General features: G+C 35.9%; 1 protein-coding gene across 2 annotated transcripts in view; it reads left to right on the top strand.

Annotated features, from left to right (window-relative positions):
• FCHSD2 (FCH and double SH3 domains 2) overlaps positions 1-13,458 on the top strand; it is a 266,698-nt gene that overhangs the window by 11,518 nt on the left and 241,722 nt on the right. The gene's annotated exons all lie outside the window — the stretch shown is intronic.

Raw genomic sequence — 13,458 nt, 5'->3', positions numbered from 1 at the left:
TACCTACTCTGAAGACTAAAATTAAATGATTCAGTATTGCTAAACATTTGGCTTTTAATTAATTTTTAGTGAAGTTATTTTTATATTAACAGACTTTGCAGTTTATTTCTAATATGTACAAATATTAAGAATACTTGGTTTATAAACTTTTCTTTTTTTCTTTTATTTTTTATTTTAATTTTTTTTATAGTATTATGTTAGTCACCGTACAGTACATCCCTGGTTTCTGATGTAAAGTTCGATGATTCATTAGTTGCGTATAACACCCAGTGCACCATGCAATACGTGCCCTCCTTACTACCCATCACCAGCTTATTCCATTCTTTTTTTTTTTTTTAAAGATTTTATTTATTTATTAGACAGAGACAGAGACAGCCAGCGAGAGAGGGGACACAAGCAGGGGGAGTGGGAGAGGAAGAAGCAGGCTCATAGCGGAGGAGCCTGATGTGGGGCTCGATCCCATAACGCCGGGATCACGCCCTGAGCCGAAGGCAGATGCTTAACTGCTGTGCCACCCAGGCGCCCCCAGCCTATCCCATTCTTAAAATGACGGATCTTCAGCGGATTATAGTTCAGAGTTGGCGAAACAGGCTCTGTGTACTACTGTGTTTCTTTCTTTCTGCATTGTGGAATTTTTTTATTCTGAAAGAAGTATACATATTAGGTGGTTAGATTCCTGTCCAGCCTCAAATTTTATTTTAGCTAACTTTATCCAGAGATTTTATATTATAGTCATATTTTAAAACATTTTAAATAATATTTAAAAAATATAGTCATATTTTAAAGTATTATTTCTGTGGCAAAATGTATTTTGCATTATAAGCCAACTTCTTCCATGGCGGAATTGTTTTCTGTTTTACTATAGAGGTATTTTATGTAATAGTTTCCTTAGCTATATTGAGCAAATTGCATATTTTTTAGTACTGCCTTTTCTTCTCTTGCATTTTTAGCTGTACCTCTTTCTATTTCTCAAGTGGTGGTTCTAGGTGTTACACCATGCATCTTTCATTTATCACCGTATACTTTGAGTTAATATTATACCACTGCACCTAAGACACTTACAAGAAGTCCAGCTCTAATTATTTCATCCCAGACTTTGTGCTGCATACTTTATAAACTCATAATATGATGTTAGTTTTGCTTTAAACACAGTTGTCTTTTGAAGAAATTAAGACATAGAAAGAAGTCTTTTATATTTACCAATTTTGACTTTTCTTTCCTTCCCCAGACCATTACGTAGGTTTGAGTTTCCATCCGGTATCATTTCCTTTTGGGCTGAAGAACTTCCTTCAGTGTTTCTAGGAAGTTTTGGTGACAATTCTCTTAGCTTTCACTTGTCTGAAAATGTGTTTATTTTACGCTCATTTTTGGAAGATAATTTTTGCAGGATATTGAGTTCTTGGTTGACAGTTGGGTCACTCCATTGTCTTCTGGCTTTTATTGTTTCTGATGAGAAGTTTCCTGTACTTGTTCTCTTCTTTGTAATGTGCCCTTTTTCCTCCCTGAGAGCGTCTTTCCTCTATCTTTGTTTTTTTGCAGTTTGAGTGTGATGTGACTAATGTGGTCTCTTTTTGTAATTATCCTCCTGGTGGTTCACTGAGCTTTTTGGATCCATAGGTGATATTTTTAACAAACTTGGGAAATTTGGGGCCATTATTTATTTCTTCAAATATTTTTTTCTCCTCTGTTTTCTCTTTTTTCCTTTTTGGGTTCCAAGGATTTGCATATGTTAAACTGTTTGATAATAATTCATACTCTTTTATAGTTTCTGTTGATTTGTTTTCTGGCTCATCGGCCCTTCTGTATTTAAAAAAAATTTTTTTTTTAAGATTTATTTATGAGAGAGAGAGAGAGAGAGAGAGAGAGAGAACGTGAGCAGGGGGAAGGGCAGAGGGTAAGGGAGAGAGAATCCTCAAAGAGACTCTCCATTGAGCTCAAAGCTGATACAGGGCTCAATGCCAGGAACCAGAGACCATGATCTGAGCTGAAATCAAGAGTCGGATGCCTAACTGACTGAGCTACCCAGGCTCCACTGTAATTTTTTTTTTTTAAGGTTTTATTTTTATGTAATCTCTACACCCAAAGTGAGGTTTGAACTCAAAACCCCAAGATCAAGAGTCACATGCTGTACTGACTGAGCCAGTCAGGCACCCCTCTTTTGTACTTTTCAATCTACTTTTAAGTGTATCCAGTGAAATTTTCATTTTTGATCCTGTACCTTTAAGTGCTTGAACATATTTATAATTGCCATTTTAAAGCTCTTGTCTGTTGTATTCAACATTGGAGTCTTCTTGTGGTCTGTTTCTATTGGCTTCTTCTGGCCCACCTCCTGATTTTGTGTCACACTTTCCTGCTTGTTTGCATATCTAGTAATTTTTGATTATTGGACTTTGTAGATGGCACATTATAGGAAGTCTTAATTATGTTGTCTTTCTTTAAAGAGTGTTGAATTTTGGCATTTCCACTGAAAGCCTGAGTGCCCAGGGTGTGCAGAAATGTCTCCACTCTGGCTGAACTGGAATTCTGATGTCTCCCAGCAGTGTGCAGCTTCTGCTATCTGTTAGCTCTCAGGCCTGCAGTAGTGATTCTTCTAGGCCTCATGGAATCTCACCCTGGCTTATGTGTGGTCTGGTACTCTCAGCCAAAGGTACCCAAGAAACTCCCATGCAGATTTCTGGGGCCACCGCTTCTGCATTGTTGCCTGCTCTCCAGTATCCTGTCCTATGAAGTCTAGCCACTCTGCTAGCCTGGAACTCTCATTTCTCAATTCACGAGACCATCATGCTCGGCTTAGGCTTCACTTCCCTGTGATGCAGTTGGGGAAGTGTCCCAGGCAGAAAGCTGGAGCAGATGTGGTATAATGATACTGCCAGTTGTTTCACTCCTGAAAATAGTAGAGTCATATATTTTGTCTAGTTTTATAGATGTTACCCAAGGAGGACTAGTCTGGTATCAGTTACTTCGTCATGGCTAGAAAAAGAAGTCCATTTCATAGATGTATTGGAAGAAGATATTTAACTGTCTTTAAATACATAAGTAAGATGATGTATTTACATATATATGTCTATATCTATATATCTATATCTATATATCTATATCTATCTATCTATACATAATATCTGTATACTCCTAATTCATCCTCTGCTTTTAGATTGTGAGTTTGGATATTCAATATATAAATGTATTCTGTAGCGCAGGCATTTTTTAACAGCTTTATTAAGATATAATTCTTAAACCATGTAATTCACTCATGTAAAGTGTATAATGCAGTGGCTTTTAGTATTTCAAAGTTGTACATGCATTGCCACAATCCATTTTGGGACATTTTATTACCACAAAAAGAATCCTCATACCCCTTAGCCATTATCCTTCCTCTTACCCCCATTTGCCCAGCCCTAGGCAACCATTAATCTGCTTTCTGTATTTACCTGTTTGGGACATTTTATGTAAATGAAATCATACAATATGTGGTCTGTTGCAATTGGCTTCTTTTACTTAGCGTAATATTTTCAAGGTTCATCAATGTCGTAACATCTATCAGTACTTCTTTCCTTTTTATTGCTAAATAATATTCAATTCTTTGGATATACCACATTTTATTAATCCATTCATCAGTTGATGGACATTTGAGTTGTTTCACTATGGCTATTATGAATAACAGTTTTATGAACATTCATGTACAGGTTTTTTTCATGTACATGTGTTTTCATTTCTCTTGACTATATATGCCTAGGAGTGGAATTGCTGAGTAATATGTTATAACTGTGTTTTTTCAAGGAACTGCCAGACTGTTTTCCAAAGGGACTATACCATTTTACATTCTCACTAGCAATCTATGAGGGTTCTGATTTCTCCACATCCTTGTCAACACTTGTTGCTGAACACTAATTATATCTAAAAGCCTCCCAGCAGCTATGCATTCTATAATTATTATTATTATTCCCATTTTATAGATGAGAGTGAGGCACAGAGTGGTTAAGTGACTTGCCAAGGATTAGAACTAAGAAATGGAAGAACTGGGTTTGAACCTGTGTGTATGCCTGACTTTAAAATTTAAGTTCTTTCTCTCATTGAAAACTGTCTCTAAAGGTATTTGATAATAGCAGTTGAAATCAAGTGAAATTTTCCTAGCATTTCCAAGCATATTTTCTTAGCCTTTATTAGATCTTCGTAGGAATCCATGGAACATAGGACCATCACTTCCCTGGTTTTATAGCTGAACTCAGTTTTCTTGAAAGTAGAAAACAGATGTCTTTCACTTGGGATTATTTTAAATAATTGGGGGCACACTATTTTCAGTGCTCACCTTGTCCAGACGCTGTGGATGGAGTATGGTATCTTGTTTCAAGAACTACTACTTAGAATAGATACCAAAGAAGAGGTGTAAGATTCAACCTTGAACCGCTTTTAGTCTGGCTGATTAGTATAGAAATGGAAGAAGATACGTGGTCTGGAGTTTCATGTTTTTTTCAGATCCAGGCTTGTTGAAGGATTGTGTGAAAAACTGAACTTCTAGGGAATCTTCTGGCTCTTCTGATAATTATATTTGGGGTTTAGGTTGTATTTTGAGATACTTCCATAGTCAAAAAAGCCTTGTCTATCTTTTTTTGATGTAAGTTAAGTTCGGGCAGTTTTGTGGAGATTGAGGGATACAAAGTTTCTGAATAGCTAAAGTCTTGCTGTCCAGCAAGGCTTTTTTTCTGGCCACCTAATTATGTTTATTTTTAACTTTTTGGCAATGTACCTAAAATAAAATATACTCCACAAATAGCTTAGAATCAGCTTATTTTGGGTGAACGAGAAGACTTCGTATTACGTAGTAAACTCACTTTAATAAAAAAAAATTCTTCTTTACATGTTTGAAACCAGTAAGTTACAAAAGTTATTGAAATGCTTCTACCTAGAAAATAAAGTGCTGTTAAGCAGTTACATTGGCTGATATTTTGTATAGCTATACAGATGAGGACAGATATTCTTCTCAAGAGACATAATAATCCTAAATTTACTTTCAGGAACATACCAGATTTTCAGAGTTCTATTAGTTTATAAAAAATATAAAAGAATAATAACAACAAATGACAATAATTTGTTAAAACTTTAAAACTAGCCTTGACAATGCATGTTTTGTTCATGTTGTGCCTTTTGTCATTGATCCAGATCTAGTGTTGATATATTAGTACACATGTATTAAAATTAAGTCTTCAAACCTCCTGTATGTTATGCGTCAGTAACATTTTAAGGAAGGAGAAAACAAGAAAAAAGACCTCAGTGTTTATTTTTATGTAACTCTGCCAGGCAGAAGGCTGTGAAAGTTTTATGATGTATATTTTAAATGTACAATGTAATTCAAGGATAAGGAATAAGATGTCTCTTGCAGTGAAATGTTTAAAGATAGATAATGTAGTAAAAAAATTATTTAACTTTTTTGTGTGTTCTATAGAAATAGCAAAAATTTTCATTTGATTAAAATGTTTGATATGTTTTCTGCCAGGATCTCAAAGGAATGTGTGTTCCACTTTAATAAAAGATTATCTAACTAATAAATGTCTCCAACTCTTTTCCTGGCAAAGAAAACTTGGCATCTTAAATTGGGTATTAAACATGATATATCATAGATGAAAACATTTTAAAGTCATGGTGTTCAGAGGTGAACTTGATTACAGATCTCCTGATAAGGTGATTTTGGCAACTCGATGAATATTGACTAATCTTAATGAAAAGTAATTTTTTTTACTTGAAAATACAGGTTTCGTTGGGGGTTTTAACCTCTTCTTCCCCAGGTCTTTTTGTGTGTGTGTGCCATGATATCAATACTTTTGAAAAATGAAGGACATAGTCATCTTCTATCGTCATGCAATTTTTACTAACTTGACCTAAATACTACTTAAAGGATGTTATGATGAAAAGCTTTGGAAGATGTCTTATGCCTCTGTTCATCATAGGGCCTATTCATGACAAATTTGACTTCAATTTCTTTATGATAAAATTATCTCTTTTCAGGTAATTCAGTTGAGGACATTATTTCTCTTTATTTAGTGTGTATCAAGAGCTGAAAGGCAAAGAAGTTCAGAGATGCCCAATTAAAATAACTCAGTTGGTCAACACATGTAACTAGAGAAAAAGCAGCTCTGTTTAGACCACGTTTGATCAGTCGTGAGAGGAGATGCTCCCCAACCTCTGTGATGTTGGGAAGTGGGGTGTGAGGGGGAAGGATGGTTATGTGATGAGGAAGATCATAGAGCTTTTTCAGATTCCTGAATATTGCCATCACAATATGATAACATTATCTTCTTTGAAATATTTTGAATTCTCAGAATTAAACATAGCTTAAATTGAGGATACAGTAATGCACTGTATAAGGAAGAGTCCCCGTGCACTTCATAACATTACGGATGCTTAGGTCCTACTCTTAAGATTCAGAGTTGGTAGATTTGGGGAGAGGCCTGCGCATATGCATTTTTAAAAGCATAGTTGGTGGGGCACCTGGGTGGCACAGCGGTCTGCCTTCGGCTCAGGGCGTGATCCCGGCGTTCTGGGATCAAGCCCCACATCAGGCTCCTCTGCTATGAGCCTGCTTCTTCCTCTCCCACTCCCCCTGCTTGTGTTCCCTCTCTCGCTGGCTGTCTCTATCTCTGTCGAATAAATAAATAAAATCTTTAAAAAAAAAATAAAAGCATAGTTGGTGATTCTCGTTTGTAAGTAAGGATGAGAACTGCTGTTCTAGATAGGAGTTACCACTCTTGTTTGATATGAATTTCAGATTTTTTTTCCCGAGCTGAGGCTTTCCATAAAATATTTCCTTAGCAAACAGATACTGCAGGAGAGGTGGATTTCCAAGATGTATAAAATTATCAGTTGGATAATAATCAACCTTGAATAATTGAGAGTGGATTTGTAGGTTGAAAGTGTCAGTGAAATAATTTTTCAAGTTTATTTTACTTTTAATGCAGTTGTATTGGATGGGTAAGAGAGTGGTGGCTTGGCTTGCTGTTAGGTGTTTTTCTCCCTTCTTTTATGCTATATATTTTAAAAAACTATATATATATATATATATATAGATAGATAGATAGATAGATATAGATAGATATATAAATTGATTTAATTATTTGTTTGTTTTTGGTGGGATAAGGAAGGGTGAGTAGTTTTATAATTCTCTGAATCTCAAACTGTTCTCTGGACTAGTAGTATCAGTACCAACTGGGAATTTGTTGGAAGTGCAATTTCTCGGGCTTTATCCCAAACCTACTGAATCACAAATTCTGGGCGTGGGACCTACCAATCTGTGATTCAACAAGTCCTTTTAGGTGATTCTTACGTATGTTAAAGTTTGAGGACCACTGTTACAAATGATAACTATTATTTACAGAGGTTTTTTATTTTTTACTTACCCAGTGCTTAACTAATCCATTGTTCAATATTCGTTTCCAAAATTTTAATCATGTGTGTGCACGTGTGTGTGATTATACATCTTCCCCTCCAGACTGTGTGCTTTTTGAGAGCAAGACCATCTTTTATCTTTGTATATTTCATAGCCTGGTACATAGATGCTGAAGGAATATTTGTTACCACATAAGACATTGTTAACCAAATCAGTTTTTAAATAAATTTTAAAATATAGACTCCATTGTTGTTAAACTCAAGTTTTATTTTCCTTTGTGTACCTGAAGAGCTTATACTACACTATAGTACCTAAGTTTTAGTGACCCCCAAATAAGAGACAAAACCTTTACATATACTGTTCAGTAATGAAAAGGAGTGAATTATGGATATACATGACAATGTGGATGAAGGAAACATTCTGAGTAAAAGAAACCACATAAAAAAGAGTATATATGATTTTATTTACCTTAAGTATTAGAACGGGTAATGTATGGTGGAAAAGAAGTCAATACAGTGATTTCCTCTGCAGGTTAAGGGAGGGAATTGACCAGGAAGGGGTATGAAGGAACTTTCCGGGATGGTGCTATCATTCTATATCTTGATAGACATTTGGATTACACAGGTGTGTATGTTTGTCAAAACTGAACATAATGTATATATGAAATTTGTGCATTTTATTATATATGTATGTTTTATATAAAAAGACTAAGCAAATTGTTATTGCAAAAACTTGGGAACAACTTAAAGTGCTTTTTAGGGGGATGGATGGATAAATGAATAGTGGTATAAATATGATGAAATATAATGCAGCAATTGAAAGAAATACATCTCTTAGGTAGATCTCAGTCTTCATGTTCACTGGAAAAACCAAGTTGCAGAATGACAAAATACTGTGTACTGTTGATAGAAACCTATATATTTGAAGTATAAAAACTTGAGTAGGAAGGACATGGTATTGGTTGCCTCTGAGAAGAGAAGGGAGGTACGGTAATAGAAGCGATGAGCCTTAGTGTGTTGTGCAGTTACATTTCTCTGAAATACATCTGAAGCAAGTAAGATGTAAATGTAACATTTGTGGTAACTACATGGATGTTTGCTTATATTTTTAGTTGTACTTTTATGTTAAAATATGTTCATAGAAAGTTAAAATCACTCTGTAGTCCTGCCATCCAGAGATGATGACTGTTAAATATATGTTGCTTTCTTTTTCTTTTTTTTTTTCTTTTTTTAAGATTTTATTTATTTATTTGACAGAGAGACAGCCAGCGAGAGAGGGAACACAAGCAGGGGGAGTGGGAGAGGAAGAAGCAGACTCCCAGTGGAGGAGCCTGATGCGGGGCTGGATCCCAGGGACCTGGGATCACGCCCTGAGCCAAAGGCAGACACTTAACGACTGAGCCACCCGGGCACCCCTATATTGCTTTCTTATTGTAGTTTAAAAAGTAGTATTTGAAGATACCAGATGAGTAAGCTTCACTCTCAGTTTTCACCTTTGCTTTATCAATTTATGTAACATTTGTTAAAGCAAGTATTTACGAAAGTGAACTTCTTAGACTTAAATTGGGTGTAAAAAGTTTTAATTTAGAGAAATATTACAAAGCACTTTTTTTTTTAAAGATTTTATTTATTTATTCGACAGAGATAGAGACAGCCAGCGAGAGAGGGAACACAAGCAGGGGGAGTGGGAAAGGAAGAAGCAGGCTCACAGCGGAAGAGCCCGATGTGGGGCTCTATCCCGCAACGCCAGGATCACGCCCTGAGCCGAAGGCAGACGCCCAACCGCTGTGCCACCCAGGCGCCCCTACAAAGCACTTTTTAAAAAGATTTTATTTATTTGAGAGAGAGAGAGCATGAGTGGGCGGAGGGGCAGAGGCAGAGGGAGAAGCAGGTTCCCCACTGAGCAGGGAGCCCGATGTAGGGCTGGATCCCTGGACCCTGGGACCATGACCCAAGCTGAAGACAGATGCTTAACCGACTGAGCCACTTGGGGGCCCATACAAATCACTTTCAAGAATGCAGATTTTCCAGTAAATAGTGGTGTGAATTATGAGATATGAACTAGACTGTAAGAAGTTCAGAGTTCTGGATATCCAGTGATAGTTTTTAAATTTTCCACAGTATTTATTTATAAATAAATATGTTTAGTAACCCTGTAGGATGTGATTCTTCTGTCTCTGTCAAAATTAAATTCTTAGGCAATGTTATGGTTTGAATTGTAGTTATTCAAGCCACCAGTTTTATAATTCTGCAGAAATTCTGTAACTTCCTATAGCTGTTTCGGTCATTATACTTAAGGATTCTTTAACAAGGGCAGTGGGGACTTAAGAGCCTAACTGGAGGAAATTCTTGCTTCATTTTATTTTTGATGTCTCCCCCTCCCCCCCCCCACTACCGCTCTGGTCCAGTAAGGGAAATTTCAAAATTCTGTAAAATTCTTTCTTTTTGGCCTCAGTTTTTCTGTGAATCAACGGTGTTGTCTGCATGATTTCTAAAGTTTATCTCAGTTCTCTGATTTTATGATTTCTAAGTAATTACGGAAATCTTTGGATGCAAATACTAGCTTTTAGAGAGTCCTATGACGATTGAGGCTCTACTTTCACCAGCTAACTTTACAGGTACTTGTTTTACCAGATACCTTGTCAGATTTATTAGAGTTCTGTAATACAGTGCATTTTCTTCATTCAGACTTAACCCAGATTTAAAAATTGTTAATTCTGCAATAGGCTATTCATTCAGCAAATATTTTTAAAGTAATTGTATGATTGTGTAAAACTTGTAAATAATTAGAATAGTTTGGATTTATTAGCACAATTGTGTGAGACACCTGTTATAGATTTTCCACCACGTATTTGTAGCCTAATAGTAAACATTTATTGAGTTCTTTACATTTCCCAAAGTGCTTTTATATCTGTTTATTTTACTTAATCTGCAGAACAGCCTAGTAAGATATATGTGATTTTATAGATATAAAAATTGTTGCTCAAAGAGATGAAGGTACTTACCCAAAGCCAGGATTAGAAAAATTCAAGACTTCTTTTTAACCTGTTCTCTTTCCACTTCCCTAGTGTATTTTCGTTTCTGAGGTCTTCCCTAGGAAAGTTAGGTTAGTGAGGCGTGGTGATGTCTTACACAGAAGGTGTACTGTAGACAGTGGAAGGGAAGGCAATGAAGTATGGAGATCATGTAAAATTGATTATTTCTTTGTTTCATTGTCCTTATTCTCTTTATCTTTGGCTTCATTTTTTTTAAAGATTTTTTTTTAAAGGTTTTATTTATTTATTTGACAGAGGGAGAGAGAGAGAGCAAACATGACCAGGGGAGCAGCAGGCAGAGGGAGAAGCCGGCTCCCCACTGAGCAGGGAGCCTGATGCAGGGCTTGATCCCAGGACCCTGGGATCATGACCCAAGCTGAAGGCAGATGCTTAACAACTGAGCCACCCAGCCGCCCCTTTAAAAAATATTTTAAAAATTTATTTATTTGAGGAGAGAGGGCGCAGAGAGAGAGAGAGAAAGAGAGAGAGCATGAGTGGGGGCGGAGAGAGGCAGAGGGAGAAAGAGAAGCAGACTCCCTGCTGAGTAGGGATCCTGACTCAGGGCTCCATCCCAGGACCCTGGGATCACGACCAGAGCCAAAACAGATGCTTAACCAACTGAGCCCCCCAGGCACCCGTTTGGCTTCACTTTTGTCATGGTTTTTTACAACATATTATTTATCATGGAAAATGTCTTAGATAACATTGGTTTTAGGTTCCTTTCCCAGTTTCTCCTCCTACCTAACCAGAGCTACTTACTAGCAATTTTGTGTGTTTTTTAATTGCTCTGAACTGTAACTTTCTTCATTTATGAAATGGAAATAACCTTTTCTGATTTCTTCACAGGATTGTAATGGGAAAGGACTTCGAAAATTTTGAAATGCTTTATTTACTAATGGGGATAATTGTTGCTGCATGTCAGTCTTTGTGGCTCAGTCCATTGCTGGCCTGCTTTTAAATAAATGTATTCTGTTGAAATGTAATGAAACTATACTCTGTAATTCAGAATTTCACCATTTTAGTGCTCTAGCTCTCTTGCTTTACGTTAGTAAGTTTGTACTGTCTTTTCTGATTAGAAATGGAGTGAAGTGGTAATACCTTGTGTGTTTATTTAATTGTGTATAAAGTGTGCAGAGCGTTTCTCACTAAAACCAAATGGCAGACCAAGTGAGCTGGACCGGAATTGCAGTGCAGCTACTAACACCTATATTATAGCCTGCATTTATTTTTATTTATTTTTATTTTTTACATATTTTTGTATTTTTAAGTAATCTCTAGACCCAACGTGGGGCTCGAACTCACAACCCTAAGATCAACAGTTGCAGGCTTCACGGACTGAGCCAGCTTATTAAGATAAGCTCTGTGCATAGTGGGCAAATGTGACTGTTGGGTCCTCTGGCGCTGTGTAGAGTTTAATAACAGAAAATATTTCTTGATACTTTTGTCTTAGCATTTGCACTGGTGGTAGTTACTGGGACATTAGGCACCTTGTTTCAGATATTGCAAAAATACAGGATACAGGAGTGATTTTTTAAAAATTAAAGGCTTTTATAAACCTCTGGAGGAGGATTTGCTTGATTCTAGAAGGAATAGAGGAATTAGAGGAACAGAATGTCCAGTTAATGTAGCTTGTTATAATTAGATTTACAAATACCTAAAATAAATTTGCATACATTTAAAAATAATATAAAGAGTGCTGTTAACACGCCCCTTTTCCTTTTTGGCATTTCTTATTTTCTTGAAAAATATATGTATCTATAATTTATGTGTAGGTTTCGTATAGATTCATTTCAGTTTAATTGAGCATCTCTGTGCCAGTCAGCAAACTTAATGTTTGGGGATACAGAGATGTGTGAGAGAGACAGAAATGCGGATATTTTCTTTTTTTTTTCTGTACATATATTTCCTATTTTATTTTAGTTCTAGTAAAGTTAACATACAGTGTTATATTAGTTCAGGTGTATAATATAGTGTAATAGTATAAAGTATAGAATAATATATATTAGTATATATATAACATATACTATATAGTATAGTGTAGTATAGATTCATCAATTCCATATATTACCCAGTGCTCATCATCATAAGTGCAATCCTTAATCCTCATCACCTGTTTCACCATCTCTCCGCCCATCTCACCTCTGGTAACCATCAGATTGTTCTCTATAGTTAAGAGTCTGTTTCTTGATTTGTCTCTGTCTCTTTTTTTCTTTGCTAATCTGTTTTGTTTCTTAAATTCCACATATGAGTGAAATCATATGGTATTTGTCTTTCTGTGACTGACTTATTTCACTTAGCATTATATACAGGTATTTTCACTATAACCTGGTTAGCAATAAGACACATATGTGCTTTGGGAGTGTAGCAGACAGATACTTGGTCCAGCATAGAGATTCAGGCAATGATTTCTGGAAGAGATGATACCCAAATTAACTCTAATCAAATCTTATAAAAATGGAAGCACATTAAGTTTTCAGAAATGATAAACCAAAAATTTTTTTAAAAGATTTCATTAATTTATGAGAGAGAAAGAGAGAGCACAAGCCAGGGGAGCAGGAGAGGGAGAAGCGGGGCTCTGTCCCAGGACTCTGGGATCACAACCTGAGCCGAAGGCAGAGGCTTAATCAACTGAGCCACCCTGGCACCCCATAAACCAACATTTTTTTATGTCAGTCTTTTGCAGATTTTGAATTAGTGTTACTTAAAAGGACGATAGTTGTTATTTCTTTATTTACCGCTTTTATCATGTTTTATTTTCAATTCTATTGAGGTATTATTTAATTTACTTGATATTCCTTCACAGTTTTTCACAGTTTTCTGTATCAGGTATTCCTTATCTTTTGTTAAATTTATCCATAGGTATTTTATTTTTTGGTGCTGTTGTAAATGGAGCATTGAAAAAATTCATTTTCTTGTTTATTGCTGATATGGAAGTGAAATTGAGTATTAGTTTATATCCTGTGATCTACCAAATTTACTAGTTTAGTAGCTATTTTGAGATTTCTTAGTATTTTCCCTGTAGATGGTCATGTCATCTGAAAGTAGA

This window comes from Ursus maritimus, unplaced genomic scaffold (genome assembly GCF_017311325.1).
Source record: "Ursus maritimus isolate PB19 unplaced genomic scaffold, ASM1731132v1 scaffold_16, whole genome shotgun sequence".
Taxonomy (NCBI): Eukaryota; Metazoa; Chordata; class Mammalia; order Carnivora; family Ursidae; genus Ursus; species Ursus maritimus.
This window is presented reverse-complemented; position numbering and strand designations above follow the sequence as displayed.